Source organism: Aotus nancymaae, unplaced genomic scaffold (genome assembly GCF_030222135.1).
Source record: "Aotus nancymaae isolate 86718 unplaced genomic scaffold, 86718_ANA_hifiasm-v0.15.2.pri h1tg000041l, whole genome shotgun sequence".
Classification (NCBI taxonomy): Eukaryota; Metazoa; Chordata; class Mammalia; order Primates; family Aotidae; genus Aotus; species Aotus nancymaae.
Genome location: NW_026988455.1, coordinates 3,562,055 through 3,580,827, shown reverse-complemented (window position 1 = coordinate 3,580,827; position 18,773 = coordinate 3,562,055).

Below are 18,773 nucleotides of genomic sequence, written 5' to 3'. Positions count from 1 at the left end.
ATCACTTGAGGGAGTAGGAGGAGACCCCAAGGAAAAGTACCCTTCCTGTGAACTAGTTTTTGATCCTAGAGCAAGGGTTGGTAATCTGTAAAATAGTAAACTGTCAAACTGCTTTTATTTGACATTTGATGTATTTGTCTATCATCTATTTGATTAATCCACATTTCAGCAGCTTTTTAGGGTATGGAAAGATAACATTGATTGACAAGGTTTCTGCCCTCAAGGAGTTTGGAGTCTAGTGTGTAAGGCTGGCTGCCTCGCTGGGAGCCGAATGGACACGCCCCTCTCTCTCCGCGCCTGAAAACTACCTCACCATTCTGAGCGCATTACTCAGCATTTGCCCTCTCCACGCGGGCTCCCCGTACGCGTTTCCGCATTCCAATCTCAGCCCTGCACCCGCCGAAATTTTGAAAAAACCCGCCAAAGACCTGCCCTATGGCAAGCTTCCCCCGTACATCCTCGACCAGCCCCTTGTCTGTGCCTGGTTCCTTCATGACCAATGGAAATCCCTCCGCTTTGTTCACCTCGTCCGTCCCCAGTCTTTTCATATCCAATGAAATTATCTCCTCTTTGTTTCCCCGCGGTCGATCAGCTACCTCTACTCCCTATAAAACCCCACGTCTCAAGAAGAGAAGCACGACTTCTTTGGCCCCTTTCCAGGACCATAGAACCTCGCCCAGGAGCTGAATAAATTGGCTTTTAATTTCCTTACTTCAGTCTCTGTTTCCTCCTCTAACTCGATGACAAATCTTATAGTGGAACAGGGCTCCTCTGAAACTCAAGGATGTATATTATGGTCCACCTGGCCATGGTGGGCTGTCACATCACTGTCATCAGACCGTGATCACATCACTTATCACCATGCTTTCTTGAGCCTGGTGACAAGTACCCTGGACTCCTGTTGGGCCAGGGTCCCATAGGGGAGATGGAAGGATGGGACCACTCACAGAGTGCATCAAAGAGTTTAAAGGGCAGGTGGTAAATCGTTTGCAAGATTCATAAACTTCTGCAAAGTAAGTCTGAAATAAACAGACAAAGAAAACAAGTAAGTAATAATACAGAACTTATTGATGAATCTGACCGGAAAATTTTCTTTTTCTGCTGCCTGTGCAAAAAAATTCAATCTATCCTTAAGCTTGGTCCCCAACTATGGGGTCTCCCTTGGGAGAGACTGTCCCAGTTTCTAGAGATAGGACATGGAGAAAGAAGGAGAGAAAGGAAAGGCAAGATCATGATGTGTGTGATAACAATATGAACCACAGTCGCAGTTCTCCAGTCCTGAGATCCAAAAGCCTGACAGGCCAGGCACATTCTGAAGTTTGTAGCAAACTCACAGGGTGGCAAATCCGGACCTGAGCTGACATGAGTCTATTTATAGTTTTGCCTTTATCCTACTTCATCTAAATATTCATACATTTCACTAAAGAAATACTAATATGTTTAATTGTGAGATGCTGCCACATACCCTGTTGGGGGTGTTGTTATGTAATTATGGAAAATGCCCCATATTACCTTTCTGAAATTCACACAATTCTGCATTCTTAAACAGATTGCTCTCATGGATTTCTTTTAAGGGATTTTGATCTATACTCTTTTTATTTTCCCCAGTCTGTTCTATGATCTCACCTTTAATTGTCTTTCATAGAGACAATTTTTCTTTAATTTTTTTGAGAATACAAAGCAGATGATTTCCTCAAGTTCTTTTTGCTCGTTAACTGCATATACTTCCCCCCACAGCACCCCAAATTAGCTTTTACCTTATGTATACTATGCTTAGCACTGTGGGTATTTTTGTAATTAAAAAAAAAAAATGTTGCTAGGTATTTTCTATCTTTTTTTTAACAGCTTTATGGAGCATCATTTACATATAATAAAATTCATTTTGTACAATTCAATGACTTCAGTGAATTTTCACAGTTGTGCGACCATCACCACAATCTAACTGGAGAATATTTCCAGTATCCCAAAAAGAAATCTCACATCCATTTACAGTCACCCCCTGTTCCCTGGCAATCACTAATCTACTGTCAGTCTCTTTTGGGGCTTAAAGAGTCTCAAAAAAAAAAAAATACATATATATATATATATATATATATATATATGAACTAAATGCCAGGTGCAGCACACACAAATCTCATACGGAAACAATGGCTTCCATAACTGAAAAAGGATGAAGCTGGGATTTGATCCAGGTCCTCCCAACTCCACAGTCCGTGATCTTTCCAAGGGCTGCCTGAAGAGATTCAGAGTGGCCTCTCACTGGACTGGGGCAGAAATGTACGTAGCCCAGGCACGGATGTTGTATATCGGATGTTGGATGCGGACGGCCAAGAGGAGTCATGAGCTTGATGACCTTTAGGCCCTAGCCACTTCTGAGCTCCTGTGATTCTACAAATCCGTAAAATGCCTCCAACTAAGCCAGGGACTTACTTTAATGAATCGATAAGAATGATGTGTCATGAACAGACTAATTGCATATAAAAGGAGCGCTTCCGAAGTGTGCAGCGTGTTCCCTTAAGCACTTTACCCCCAAGAGATGCTGTTTGCAGTCTTCATTTGCATTATCAGTGAAGAGGTAGTTTGCCAAGCAAAGGGGAGCATCAGCCTAACCCTGATTCAAACCACCACACATTCCAACATTTTGATGTCCAAATTAAGGAGATGTTTTGATGGATGCATTTTCTCACCTCTTTAAATTTCAAGTTGGTGCTTCTGATGGAATTGTCCTGGTGTGTTGCAGCTGCACAAGACTAGGTGATAGAATGAAACACCATGTACCATAATTGAGGAAATCGCTGCTATTGTTATTATTATTAAGAATTAACAACTTCCTTTGTGTCCATTAAGAGAAGTCCATTCTGAAAACCAGCCAAGTTTGCCTGCAGCCCTCCCTACCACCATTTCTGCATCAGGACATGTAGATATTATCTCTCTTCTCTGTGGCACAGGCTGTTGTCTGCTCTGCCTATCCTCCCCAAGTTTTGGGAACCATGTCTTCTTTCTGTACCTTCTGCCAGGGCAAAACAGGCCTAGGAAAAGACACACGGTCCCTCACTAATGCCTTGGTATACGATCAAGGTCACCAAAATCCCCAGAGATTCCAGGTCCATATGTTTTAAACTCTGTAGCAGTTTTGGAGTAAAGGATAGTTCAATTTTTGATACAGGTATTACAGGGGAGAGGTAAGAGTTTGTAATCCATGGACTCTTCTGGATGCTTCTAAAAGTTTGTTACATGTGATAATTAACATGAATATATCTTTTTAGTTGACGAAAAGGCTTCCTATCATTAGGAATAATACTGAGTTCTGTGAGCTGCACTGGCAAATTTATTGAACCCAAAGAGGGGGTCATGGGAGCCCCAACTTGAAGCCAGTTGGTCAGAAGTTCTGGAGACCCAGGCTTGTGACTGGTGTGTGTTAGAGGGGGCCAGTCTTAGGGATTGAACAATCAACATGTGGGATCTGACATCATCTTCAGGTAGGCAGTGCTGGAAATGAATTAGAGGACACTCAGGTGGTAGTCACAGAAGTGACTATTATGAATTAATAATTATTAATATCATTAATATTACTATTGATATATTAATGACACAAATATCAATAGTATTACTTTAATATAGTATTATTAATTGTTAATAAGGGAGATAAAATATGTAATGCACTTAGTACTGAACTTTTTGAATTAGAGAATATATATGATAAGGTAGCTCTTGTGATATATATTTTTTTAAAAGAGAGTCTCATTCTGTCACCCAGGCTGGAGTGCAGTGGCCCGATCTCAGCTCACTGCAACTTCCACCTCCTGGGTTCAGGTGATTCTCCTGCCTCAGCCTCCTGAGTAGCTGGGACTACAGGTGTGCGCGACCACACCTGGCTAATTTTTGTGTTGTTAGTAGAGACGGTGTTTCACCATGTTGACCAGGCTGGTCTCAAACTGCTGACCTCAGGTGATCCGTCCACCTCAGCCTCCCAAAGTGCTGAGATTACAGGTATATGCCAACGCACCTGGCCAGCTCTTGTGATTTTTAAAATCTTCATCTTTTAGGACATTGAAAATGAGCCCAGAGATACTAAGGAATTTGCCCAAAGTTCACACAGCCTGTAAGTGTGGAGTAGATGTTGAAATTTCCCTTCAGTTTTGTCTGGGACATGTTCTCCATTACAGCCTGATGCACGTGGCCTTGCCCAAGGTCACAGAGCAAATAAGCAGCAGAGTGGGGAACTGAACAACTCTTCTCGCTGGGTTCCATGCCTTTTTAATCAAACTATGTCATTGCCATTGAAATGACAGATTACAGAATCAAGGACCTAAGCTGAAGGTTTGCACTTGATAACAAGTTTCCCAGACGATGGAATTCTTTGCTTCTACCTGGCGAACTAAAGAGAAGACAGCTTCTGTGTAGGGAAAACTCTCTCTAACCATGTTTTTCCTCTATCCTCACATCCCAATAATCAACACAGGACACTTCTGTGACTATATGTGTAGGTTTTTTTCCTCACAAACTACGCAGTGGACACCACCTGTGTGTCCTCTAATTCATTTCTGGCACTGTCCAGAAAGGGACAATGGAGATGATGTCAGATCTGGTAGGTTCAGCGTTCAGTCCCCAAGACCGGCCCCCTCTAACACACACCAGTCACAAGCTCAGGCCTCTGGAACTTCTGACCAACTGACTTCAAGTTGGGGTTCCCAAGACCTCCTTTTTGGTTTCAATTAATTTGCCAGAGCAGCTCACAGAACTCAGGGAAACACTTGCCTACGTGTACCAGTTTATTATAAAGGATATTGCAAAGGATACAGATGAAGAGATGCTTAGGGTGGGGAATGGAGGAAGGGGCCCAGAGTGTCCATGCCCTCCCTGGGCACTGCCTTCCAGGAGCCTGCAATTCAGCTATCCAGAATCTCACTGACCCCAGCCATCTTGGGTTTTTAGGGAAGCTTCATGATGTGAGCATTTCTTCCCCAGGGTATAGAGGGGTGGGACCCTCTCGTGGGAGGGTCTTAGGACCCACAATCAGAAAGGCAGGGGAAAAGTTAAGTCCTGCCTTGGAGCAGATGAAAGGAGGGCAGGAGGAGGTCAGAGGCTGTCCCTGCGGCCTCACCCACCCAGCATTACAGCAAAAGACTGCAAGTGCTGTGGCTATCAGCCAGAAACCATGGACAAAACCCAGTATATATCATAACACCACAGCCTGCCTCCCACACATAGCAGCGAAGTGGTTGTGTCTAGACTTAGAAATGTATATGCCTGAGCTATTTTACTAGAATTATTTTTCTCCTGGAATTTTTTTTATCAAGGTAGTGCTTAGTTGGAGAGATATTTTTAAAATTAACAGCAAACTAATAATGTAGGATTTTCCCAAGTGTTCTCCCATATCTGTGAGTTCATTACAATTTGTTCTCTGCACTGAATTCTTAGCACTGTGAGATTTTCCTACATCTACATGTTTACATAAGTAAAAAAATGCATTCAAATGCTTCTCTCTGAAGCATATTTCCACACGGCAGCACTCTCCTTGCTAGAGAGCAAGGTTGTCTGAAGACTACTTTGGGGTATCTGACCCAGCATGAATGGGGCACCAGGTTATGTCCACTTTTTTTTTTTTTTTTTTTTGAGATAGAGTCTCGCTCTGTTGCCCAGGAGTGCAGTGGCACCATCTTGGCTCACTTCAACCTCCACCTCCCGGGTTCAAGTTATTCTTTGGCCTCACCCTCCTGAGTAGCTGGGATTACAGGCTTTTGCCACCACACCTGGCTAATTTTTGTATTTTTAGTAGAGATGGGGTTTCACCGTATTGGCCAGGCTGGTCTCGAACTCCTGACCTCAGGTGATCTGCCTGCCTTGGCCTCCCAAATTGTTGGGATTACAGGTGTGAGCCAGTGTGCCCAGCCTTATGTTCCACGTTTCAATTCCTCATTTGCAAGAGGGAGATTTTAGTAACAAAATGCAGCTGAAATTGGTCTTATGTCTAAATCAGTGTCCTGACAAACAAGATGGCAATGAGATGGAAAGGATGGAGAGTGGGAAGTGTCTCTGGAAAAAATAATTCCATCAGGAAACCTTGTGATGGGCCTCTCCTTGGTAGTTGGAACAGAACTCTTGTTAGGCATTTGTTTAATAACAATCCATGCCTTTTCGTTTGTTTGCTAGTTTTTCTATTTGGTTAAACTGTAAAATTCCTCTCACCTTTTGCTCATTTCTCTGATCATTAATTTTGAAATTGAGACATAATTTAACATGGAGTTTTTGATCATCATTTTCTTTCTTTAAATACTACTGTTAAAATGACAGAGACTGCCGAAGTGGACAGGGTGTTTCCTCACTGAGTGTGTGGAAGGAGCGAGTTAGCTGTGTCTTCACTGTTGTGAAGGCTGGCTTCAGGCCCTTCTTAAGGAAAAATCGTCTCTGGTGCGTCATATCCTACAGACCAGAGGTTGTAATGCAGAAGGCTCAGACCAAGCCGGGGGCAGTGGCTCATGCCTGTAATCCTAGCACTTTGAGAGGCTGAGGCAGGTGGATCACTAGGTCAGGGGTTCAAGACCGGCCTGGCCAACATGGTGAAACCCTGTCTGTACTTAAAAATACAAAAATTAGCCAGACGTGGTGGCATGCATCTGTAATCCTAGCTACTCGGGAGGCTGAGGGAGGAGAATTGCTTGAACCCAGGAGGCGGAGATTGCAGTGAGCCGAGAGCGCACCATTGCACTCCAGCCTGGGTGACAGAGCGAGACTCCATCTCAAAAAATAAATAAATAATAACAATTTTAAATAAAGAAGGCTCAGACCAAATCAAGCTCATGGACATACTTTATTTGGCTCACATAATTGAAAAGAAAATTTAATAGTTGTCATGTTTTTAAATTGGGAGAGTTTGCATAAAAATCCTTGTTTCTGGAATCCTTCGGAAAAAATCCAAAGCTCTATACACTAGGCTTGCAATTGCCCGTAGTGCCAGGAGCTACCATTCCTACAGCTGGGTCCTTTTAGAAGGGGCATTTGCTCTCTGGGCTGCTGTGGTCCCCACCTCTTCCTGATGTCTTGAGAAAAGCATGACCCTTGTAGGCATCTGAGATTCCAATCCTAGGAGATTGTTCGGTGGCTGTCACCACAAACAAACAGATAAAAAAGTCAGCACTTCTTAATATTATTATAAAAATTCACAATAATATGTCAGTATTTGGGAAAAAGGGTATATGAGTCAGCCCACACATAAGCATGTGCTTGTTAATTTAGTTCTCTGGTGCGGTGAGGTGTCCACAGTTCACTATATGGCCATGCACTCTCCTCACTCTCAACCCAGCAAGTCCTAGAGAGGGCACAGTGTTCATTTCAGATGCTGCCTAGGCCATGAGTGCCTACCCTCACAAATGCCATGGTGTTGAGCATGCCATTTAACCTCTCCTAGTCCCAGCACTTCTCTATAAGGCAAGGATGCTGCAGCCAGGTGTGCTGGCTTATGCCTGTAATTCCAGCACTTTGGAAGGCTGAAGCAGGCGGATCACAGGGTCAGGAGTTTGAGACCAGACTGAATAACATGGTGAAACCTCATCTCTACTAAAAATACAAAACTTAACTGGGTGTGGTGGCGTGCACCTATAAACCCAGCTACTCAGGAGGCTGAGGCAGGAGAATCACTTGAATCTGGGAGGTAGAGGTTGCAGTGATCTGAGATCATGCCACTGTACTCAAGCCTGGGCGACAGAGCAAGACTCTGTCTCAAAAAAAAAAAGACCAAAAAAAAAAAAAAAGATGCTGCAAGGATAAAATGAACGAATGCATATTTGCACAGACTTGGCTCAACAGATGTTGCCTGCTTCTGTCCTCCTCCTTCAAGCCAATAACTAGATTGAGCTGGCAAGCTGCTCCTCTGCACTGACAGCCAACCCGGTCAAAATGGTTGCCCAAAAGCCCTCCCTCTGGAGAAGTGATGTGATGTGGGACTCCAGTGAATACAGACTACAGAAATCTTGTGCAGCAGCCTGGGCATCCTGGGAGCTCAGGTGCCCCCGAGCTGGGCAGGATCTCTCAAGATTGTCTCTTTCCTGGGGATGATAGTCTTGGCATGTCCTTTGTTTGGTCATTACTGAACTGCAACTATATTAAAAGGGCATATGGGGACTGTGAATTTGAGATTACATTTCAGAGCGGAGCCCAAGGCTTCCAGTTAAGTGTGAACAGTGTATGGGAGATAACAATGGGGAGTGAGATATGCTAAAAGTGTTATACATGAATTTACATTCAATAAAAACCCCTTCCAGCTATAATTATCACATTTTTGCTAATATTGAGATACTAGATGTCAGATTTAATATTTGAGTAAACTAATTAAAGAATGTTTTTTGCCTGGCCTTGACAAACAATCTTTTCTATGGAAAGTTTTTGAAAGTGCTTTTTTTTTTTTTTGGCTGAAACTGATCTACATGACCAGCATTTTTTGGGGTGGAACCAGCAGAGCATCTTGCCTCTGTATTTCCTTTTCTCCATCTCTCTCCATCTCTCTCTCCCATTCCCAGCTCTGTTTTGTGTTCTTATTGTTAAAGGCACAGTTTTCAGACTGTGTTAATGTGTCTTTTTTATGCATTTGCCAAATAGTTCTAGGTGGAATTACCTCTTCAGATTTCTCCTTTGACTCTGGCACATTCAGACTCAAATTGTTGTGCTCAGTAGGGCCATTGTCATATCATAACACGGAAAATGCTTCATCATGTGTTACAGAACAAGACGGAATCTTCGCTAAGGAGCTTGGGGATCAAAGCGGAGGGAAAAGATTAATTTTTATGCATCAAGTCATTATGGAGGGAGAAGGAGACATTAAGATTGCCAGAGAGAAGATTTTCTCAGCTAATATCGACAGAGACAATGTGTTGAGATGACTGTTGGCTCTGTTCTTAGATTTGTTTCTATCATTAAAGTGCTCAGATCTAGGTCATAAGCTTGTTTACATGCATTTCAGGTTTTAGAAAGAGACTCCCTTTTAAAAAGATAGGATCTTCCCAGGATTTAAGTACACCTAAACATAGTTTAATTATTTTTACTCCATGAAAATGCATAGCTACGTTTCAGACAATTTTGAAGATAATAGGAAAAAAGTTAAAAACCACTCTTAACTAGGATAGTTCGGCAACTCAAGTGAAGTATTTCCTTTTAAATGATGCTACTTGTTAACATGGTTGCAAATGTAAGTACGTGATTGTGTATCCTGCTTCTTTTGTTCACATAATATACTAACATGGGTTTGTCACATCCTTACATAGATTCTTTCAAGCACCTGTGCCCAGTTCATTAAGCTCTTCTATCATTAAACATTTAGACAACTTTTCCTCTTATTTTTCTACTTTTGTAGAAGAAGGCCGGTTGCAGGGGCTCTCACCTATAATCCCAGCACTTTGGGAGGCTAAGGTGGGAGAATTGCTTGAGCCCAGGAGTTCGAGACCAGCCCAGGCAGCATAGTTATTTAAAATTTTTTTTTTAATAACCAGGCATGGTGACACACACCTATAGTCCCAGCTACTCAGGAGGCTGAGATGGGAGAATTAATTACTAGAGCCCAGAAGGTTGAGGCTGTGGTGAGATGTGATTGCATCATTGTGCTCCAGCCTCAGCAACAGAGCAATACCTGTCTCAAAAAAGAAAAAAGTAAAAAAAGATATATGTGTATAAATATATATGTGTGTGTGTATTTGTGCATCTGGATTTTGTCATATTTTGTAGAATAAATTCTCCAAAGTAGAATTTCTGCATCAAATGTTGTAAATAATTTTAAGATTTTGATGGAAAGTACACAATTTTTTTTTTTTTTTTTTTTTTTTTTGGAGACGGAGTCGTGCTCTGTCACCCAGGCTGGAGTGCAGTGGCACTATCTCAACTCAATGCAACCTCCGCCTCCCATGTTCAAGCGATTCTCATACCTCAGCCTCCCGAGTAGCTGGGATTACAGGCGCATACCACCACGCCCAGCTAATTTTTTGTATTTTTAGTAGAGACAGGGTTTCACCATGTTAGCCAGGATAGTCTTTGATCTCCTGACCTCATGATCTGCCCACCTTAGCCTCCCAAACTGCTGGGATTACAGGCATGAGCCACTGTGCCCTGCCAAAATACAGAATTTCTTTTTAAATGAATTCCACCAATTTTCACCTTAACTGCCTAAGAATACCCTTTTACTACATCAAGTGCCATTTTAGTCAATTTGATGGAAGTATCTTTGAACTTTTAGAAAAATAATATTGTTTTCATAATTTGCCTTAAATTTTTGATACATCACAAAGTATCAAAAGTATATGATAGCAAGTATTATTATTACCAGTAATTACCTTCAGTAAGCAGTCTACCACTTAATGGCAGTACATTAGTATGTCAGAGTACTGAAGAGCAGTATGGGATGATGGTGAGTGTGGGCTGGGAAGTCAGGTTGCCTGGCCTCAAGCCTGGGCTCTACCACTTACCAGCTAAGTGACCTAAGACCAGTTTTTCAACCTTAGCACTACTGACATTTGGAGCTATTCATAAGCTAAGCAGGGAGGATGCTGTCTTGTGCATCCTAGAATGTTGAGCAACATCCCTGGCCTCTATCCTAATCACCACCCTCTTCTACACACACACCCAGTGTGACAATCTAAATTGCAAACATTGCCAAGTGTTCCTTGGGGCAGATTACCAGCCCTCTCAGTGTTTAGCTTCTATCTGTGTAAAATGGGGACAATAATACCTCAAAGAGTTATCGGAAGGGTAAAATGAATTTGTCCCTGTAGAGCAGAGAGAAGAGGGGTTGTCACTTGTCAAGGACACAGTCAGTATTAACTATTAGTCATACTAAATTTCTGATGACTGCTCTTAAATAAAATGCTTGTGTGTTACTTTTGCTGTAAAACTCACTGAATATAATTTGGAATGTTTGGAAAAGTATCAGAAGCTAATAAGGATCTCCTATAACCACAGCCAGGGACAATCCTATTAATATTAAGGCGTGTTTTCTTCTTATGCACCTAGAAGAGTTCCTGGCACATTATATATGCTCAATCACTGTGCTGGACAACCGTAAAAAATAAGGTCAGGCTATACATACCATCTATAAAGTTTCACGTCCTGTTTTTCTTCCTTACTACCACATACTGGCTATTTGCCTTTGTATTTGGAAATTCTTTGGAAATATGTTTTTGTTTTGTTTTTGAGACTCAGTCTTACTCTGTCGCCCAGGCTGGAGTGCAGTGGCATGATCTCAGCTCTCTGCAATCTCTGCCTCCCAGGTTCAAGCGATTCTCCTGCCTCAGCCTCTTGAGTAGGGATTACAGGCATGCACCACCATGCCCCGCTAATTTTTGTGTTGTTAGTAGAGACGGAGTTTTGCTATGTTGGCCAGACTGGTCTCAAACTTCTGACCTCAAGTGATCCGCCTGCCTACCTCAGCCTTCCAAAGTGCTGGAATTACAGGTGTGAGCCACTGCGCCTGGTGGAAAATATGTTTAATTGCTGTAGAATATCAACTCTGAGTGTTCTCTAATTTAAATAACATTTCTCCAGCTTTTTATTAAGAAAAATTTTAAACATAAAAGTTGACAGGATAGTACAATGCACATCAGGACACCATATTTTAAATGTATTTTAAATGTTTCCATATTTTCTTTGTGTGTGTGTGATCTGCATAGATATAGATACATGTAATGAGTTGTTTGGGCTTTTTTTTTTTTTTTTCCTGTTTTGTGGGACCATTTAAAAGTAAATTGTCGGCCGGAGGCAGAGGCTTACGCCTGTAATCCTAGCACTTTGGGAGGCCAAAGCAGAATAAATTTTTAAAAAATATGTTGTAAAAAGAAGCAATGAGGAAATTGTAAACATAACATTTTACTTCTAAAGACTTCAGTGTAACTCTCCTGAAAGTAGACATTCTACACATAACCACAACACCATTATGCCTAAGAGAATTAATGGGAATTCTCTAACACCATCTAATATGTTGTCTGTGTTCAGATTCTCCCAGTTGTCCCCAAAATGTTTTTATAGCTAGGTTACTTTTTTTAATCTGCCAGAATCTCAAGAGGGATTAAGTACATTTGGTTGTTATAACTCTAATTTCTTTTAGTCTAGAATAGACCCACATTTTTTGGCTTTATTAGTGACTTTTTGAAGGTATCAGGCCAATTGTTTTGAAAAACATTCCGTTTTCTGGATTTGTCTTATTGTTCCCTTAGAGTGTCATTTAACTTTTCCCTCCAATTCCTGGATTTCCTGAAACTGTAAGTTAGGTCTAATGTCTTCATTAGACTTAGGTAAATAGTTCGGCAGGGACACTTCATAGGTGGTTACGTTCTCAGAAGGATGTAACATCAGATTGTCTCATGATCAGTGATGTAATGTTTGATTACTTGGCTAAGGTGGTAACCAGCAGATTTCTTTACTTGAGGTGTATTTTTTCACTTTGCGGTTAGTCTGTGGGATGCTTCCCTGGTACCACATGACAGTGACTATCCTATTTCCTAACAATTTTCCATCCAGTGGTTTTAGCATGGCTGGTGATTGTTGCCTAAACCAATCATTTCATTGGGAGCTGCAAATGGCAATTTTTCTAATTCTGTCATTTTACTTATATTTGATAGATGCCATTCCTCTGGAAAGAAGGATTTTCCCTTTCAAAATGCAGGATAAATGGTTACTTCTTATGTTCTTAATACTAAAGAGTGGGATAAATACATTTTTGTTTCTTTGTTTCTTTCTCTTTTATTTAACTATTTTTTAAATTTTTATAAAAATTAAAAAATAATAGAGGCCGGGCATGGTGGCTCACGACTGTAATTCCAGCACTGTGGGAGGCTGAGGCAGGTGGATTTGCTGAGGTCAGGAGTTTGAAACCAGCCTGGCTAGCATGGTGCAACCCCATCTCCACTAAAAAACAAAAAATATAGTCAGGTATGGTGGCTCACTCCAGTAATCCCAGCTACTCAGGAGGCTGGGGCAGGAGAATTGCTTGAACTCAGGAGAATAGGTTGCAGTGAGCCGAGATCATGCAAATAACTGCCTCTAGCCTGGGAGACAGAATGTGACTCTGTCTCAAAAATAAAATAAAATAAAATAAAGACAGGGTTTCGCCATGTCGCCCAGGCTGGTCTCCAACAACTGGACTCAAGTGATCTTCCTGCCTTGGCCTCCCACAGTGCTGGGATTACAGACAGGCATGAGCCACCGTACCTAGCCACTACTGCTTTTTACTGTAGACTTGGGTTTTTCTTTAATGTTTTACAATCAATGATAATAACTTTCTGATGCTCAGGCTGTCTACTGGGCACCCCTCCAAGCTGGCTTCCACGTCTCTTGGCGTCCCTCTGTTAGTCTTTGGTTTTCCTCGCTTTTTGGTTCGATGTGCCTCAGGCTTCTTTTGTATGTCCTGCCTCTGCTCTGGAATCAGACATTTCTCCAAGGAGCCCTTATTCTTTTTAGTCAGGAATGATACAGATAATCTTTTGATGAATACCTTTGTGCATGAGATTTTTATCAAAATTGCTAGACTTGAAATTATTTTGACAAAGACTGTAAACTTTTTAATGCCTTTAATACTCTTGTAAAGTTGCTGTATAGAAAGGTAGTAAGAACATAGATTTCCACTAATGTGCTGGAGAATGTCTATCTCACTGCATTCATTTTGACATTAAATTTTAATATGGTAAATAAATCTATGACAAGTAAGATTGAATAGCTCAGTTTATTAATGTTCTTTTTTTAGTTTTCATGTATTTTGCCCTTTTTCTGTTGTGGTACAATGTAGTTATTTGAAAATTTAAAAAGTATGCTAAAGACTTTAATTCTGTCTACAGAGCTTGCTTCAAATATTTTTCTAGAGTGTTTGGGTATTTATTTGGTTTTTTAGTGTCAGACACTTTTATTTTTTAAGTTGTCAAATTCATTTGCTTTTTCCTTGATGATTTCATCCATTTTTTTTAGTGCTTAAAAATTCCTTGCCCAATCTGAGTTAAATATTTTCATATATTTTCTTTTTATTTAAAAATTTTAAAATAAAACTAAGTTTTTAATATTTATACTTTTTAAACCAAGTGGAATATATTTAGGGCTATAGTTTAAGATGAGGATCTAACATTTTTTTCCTAAAGCCAATTTTTCTTATAATGTAGGAGGGTTAATCTTTCACTTTCTCACTGGTGTATGACTGTTCCTTCATCTTATATGTTCAATATAGATATAGATATATTGACATATATTTATATATGTTATATATATATCTATGTTATATATATATCTCAGTTCATATCCATCTGTTTTTACATGAGTACCATACTGTTTCAATTATTAAAAGTTTTAAATACATTTTAAAATACCAAAATTTTTTTCTCTCAATACATTTTTTCTTCAAGATGAACTTTAGAATAATTTTGTCACTTTCATAAAAGATTTAATTTCATTTAAGGAAATAGCTTATTACTTTCAAGGTGAGACTTTGAAATTTTGCTATAATATTAAAACTTGCTTTGGGATGATGTAGTGCATCACAACTTGAAAGCACTCTAAGTTGCCTGGGACCTCTGTGATGGAGCACGGACACAGCACCAGTTGAGGCTGGAGGCTGGTTGGGCTTAGTAACATTATGTCCTGAGGATTCTTACGTGTACCCCATAAATACATACAAATATTATGTATCAACTTTTTTTACAAGGATATGAAGATAAAAGCAAATGTTCCCTTTTGGTGTTTAGAAAGATCAGTGTGGTTACTGAAACCATTGTGTCTAATCCAACAATTGAAACACGTGGTCTAAAAGGTGGAATCATATTTACGGAAATGCAGACAAATAATAGTATAAATTTGAACTACCCTGGAAATTTTAAGATGTGCATAACTGTTGGCCATGCAGACACTACATTCAGATATTCTGTTTATAGTATGTATTCTGATCTAAATAGCGTTCATTTTCCTTCTTTTTTATTTATTTTAGACGAAGTCTCACTCTGTCACCCAGGCTGAAGTGCAGTGGTGTGGCTCACTGCAACCTCCACCTCCCAGGTTCAAGATATTCTCCCTGCCTCCACCTCCCAAGTAGCTGGGATCACAGGCACCCACCACTACTCCCAGCTAAGTTATGTATTTTTAGTAGAGATGGTATTTCACCATGTTGGCCAGGCTGGTTTTCAACTCCTGACCTCAGGTGATCTGCCTGCCTAAGCCTCCCAAAGTGCTTGGAATACAGGCATGAGCCACCGCACCAAGGCTTGTTTTCCTTTTAATGTGGATTAAACCATCTGAGATACTACTTACATGGAGAACGCCATGTAAGTCTGAACATTCAAGCCATATAGTAGCCCAGCTTGCAATATGATACAGTGGCAAAAAGCATGTTGTTGGCATCAGATAGACATTGGTTTGGGTCTTCAATCTGCTCCTTTCCGGTATTGTGACCTTGAATAATAACAGTATATCTGCCTTGTGGAATTGAGATTAAACGGGGGTAGTGTTTAATCTCAATTAACTCAGCACATAGTAAACGCTTTATTACACCAGCCAGATTATTCCTATCTCTAGTACAGTTACTCCTGCTTCCATTATTAGTTTTGGTTATTGTTCAGGATTAAGGTGACTGAGACCTCTTTATGAACCTAAGAGCTTTGGTTCATATTTCCAAATAGCGTCTCAGGCATATGCAGTTAGAAGATGCTACCCATTGCTTATAGCCTTGGTCATTGGCATGTTTTCCTGTTAAAAAAAAAAAAAAAAAAACTCAATGCCAACTATTAGTGCCCTCTCTGGGAAGAAATACCATGTCAATAAGATACCCATAAAGAACGAAAGGGGGGAAAGTGACATAATTTCAGAGCAGGACAAAAGCAATTAAAACAAAAGCAAGAATCTCCATCCACTCTTAGACTCTCTTGAGAAGACACACTTTCAATCTGGGGCTAAGTGTAACTGAAGTCAAAGCATTAACTTACATATTTGCCTGTTTTAAGCAGCGAATCTCATGCTCTTTTCTTGGCATTAAAAGGCAATATTTCCACCTGTTTTCTTAAAAGGAAATTAGGTCTTATTACCATCCTTATAACACAGCCTTTACAACAGAGGACAGCCTTTTAAAGATTCAGCCTCTAATTTAAATGTGACATTATAGAGCTGTCTGGCCATTTGGATAATTTCTTTAGACATCTCAAAGTGGCACATATAGGGTCATTAATCAGCAGCTCAATATTTTATTCATATTCTGGCTAGGAAAAGCAAGAGGAAGACTGAGATCAAAGGGGAGGAAGGAATTATTAGTAATGTAGTGCATCAAAATAATCAGGTTTTTAAATAGGCAGGGGAGTTAAAAAAAAAAAAAAAGAGTTAACATAGCCGAGACCTTAGGCTTCCTAAGAAAAAGCAATCACAAGTCTAAATAGTGAAAAACACTAACTATAATCAAGTTATAGTTAGAGAGTTTCCTGTGCTTTGATTGGGGTAAATCCATAAACTGATTACAATAAGGTGGTTGAAGTCTCTATAGCCATCACATATGGCCTAAGAAGCCAGGTAGATTCTCTTGAATCTCTGCTTCCTCCTTCCTTTCCTGTAGCCAGTGTCTTTGTTCAGATCTTGATTATGTGTCGTCTCACTTCTGACAAACACCTTAAAACATGTCTGTCTTCATCAGGGCTTCCTCACTCCATTTCCCTTTCCTCCCTCTCTGCCGCAGGAGCCATCCTTCTAAAACTCAAAGCAGACCCCGCCACCTCTACCTAAAGTCCTGCTGTGCCTGTTCATTGCTTAAGATTTGTTTACTTTACTGTATGTATGTTAGCCCTCAATAAAAAATGTCAAGAAGGAAGTAGCCATGTGGACAGGGTCTGGGGAAGCCTCCAAGGAGCAGAAACTGCGAGGTTGAAGCTGATCAGTGGAGCACGTGTGGTTACATTGTGGGACAGAGAAAGGCCAGTGTGGCTGAACGTAATGAAGGGGAAGGACAGAGAGGAGGGCAAAGACATGGGCAGGGTACATGACACAGTTTGCGCTTTATTCTAAGTGAAGCGAAACTCCATTCGAGGGGTTTAAGTAGGGGGAATATCATATCATTTCAGTTATGCTTTAGGAAGATTACTCCAGCTGCTCAATGAAAGAACTATAAGGAGCAAAAATGAGGCAGGAAGACAAGTTAGCAGACTGCCGCAGTGCTTCAAGTGAGAGATGATGGTAGCTTGGAGCAGCATTGGGGCAGTGGAAATTGCAAACAGTCACCACACTGTCTTTATTCGTTGAACTGCTGATGGTTATTTGGGTTGCTTTCAGTTGGAGCTATTGTGCATATGCTTATAGCTGTGTCCCTGTGCATGTTCTTATAGCTGGGGCACAGAGAGATGCATTTCTGTTGAGTATATATATCGATGAGTAGAAATACTGGGTCAAAGGGTGCAGCAGACACTAACTCTAACCATATACTCCTGGCCTTTACCTCAACACTCCGGAAGTGGCTTGCTGAAAACACAGGCATCTCTCTGCTGAGGGACTTTTATGTAGCCACGGTTGAGTATTTGGCCCACACGAGCCCAGAGGTATCACAGCATTCAGTTTGTGTCCCCGGCAAAATCCATGGAATCAGAAAAACACATGGATTTTGGCGGGGACACAAATGTTCAGTTCATACCGTGTGGTTTTCAAGCATTCATTTCTCCGCGGTATGAACTGAATGTGTCCCCCGCAAAATCCATGTGTTGAAACCTTAATCCCCAATGTGATGATATTTGGGGAGGCCTTCCAAAGGTGATTAGGTCTTGAGGGTAGAACTCTCATGAATGAGATTAGTGCCCTTATAAGAAGGGACATGAGAAAGGTGATATGTATGTATATATCTCCCTCTGCCAGATGAGGATACAGGGAGAAGGTGGCTGTCTATAAGCCAGGACGAGGGCCCTCACCAGAACTCAACCTTGCTGGCACCTGACCTTGGAATTCCAGCTTCCACAATTGTGAGAAGTAAATGCACGTTGTTGAAGTCGCCCAGTCTGTGATATCTTGTTCTAGCAGCCTGAACTGACTGAGACAACCCTAGAAGCAACATTCAGTAGGTAAATCTGATTGATAAAAACCCAGATCCCTTGCTCCTTATTTGGGATAGGTCAGTTCCATGCAGACTCTCAGAGTTCCCCAGCAGGACAGAGCTGCGATTGCCTGCTGCGGTAACTACACAATAAGGCACGCTTATTGGCTTTATTCCCTTCCCTGTATCACTGTAAAATTCCCCTGCTGGTGTTTCCACGTCCCTTCTAGCCCTGCTGCCTTGGTTGTACTCTGATACCTTAACGCAACTGGTTTTATTTGCTTCTTTCTAATTGTACCCAGTTTTTATAGCATGTGAGTGTTGGTCTGATATGGTACACGCTGCTCAGCCAATGGTTAGAGTAGAGCCGCTGAACATTTTCATGTAGCTATTGGTGTTATATAGCTCAGCTTGCCTGGGAGCCTCCAGCCAGCAGCTCGGATTGGCCATTCCATCTAGAATTGTCAACAGCGAATGTTTGAGACAAGCTGGAAATGAAAGACAAGAATCTGCCATCGTGCACCCCACCAAAGGAGCATGGATGAAGGTCAACTCGCTCAATTTTCTATTAACCCTTAAATGTGTGGAATAGAGGCTACAGTGGCAAGCACCTAGACAACCTTTGCCATCAGAATGAGTCATTTCTCCTCTACATTTTCTACAGAGCACTGATGTGTTTTTTATATCTAATGATTTGCGTAAGAGAAAGCACGAGATGCCAGACTGCTAAGAGCAGTTAGTTTCCACACGCTTTTCACCTGGACTG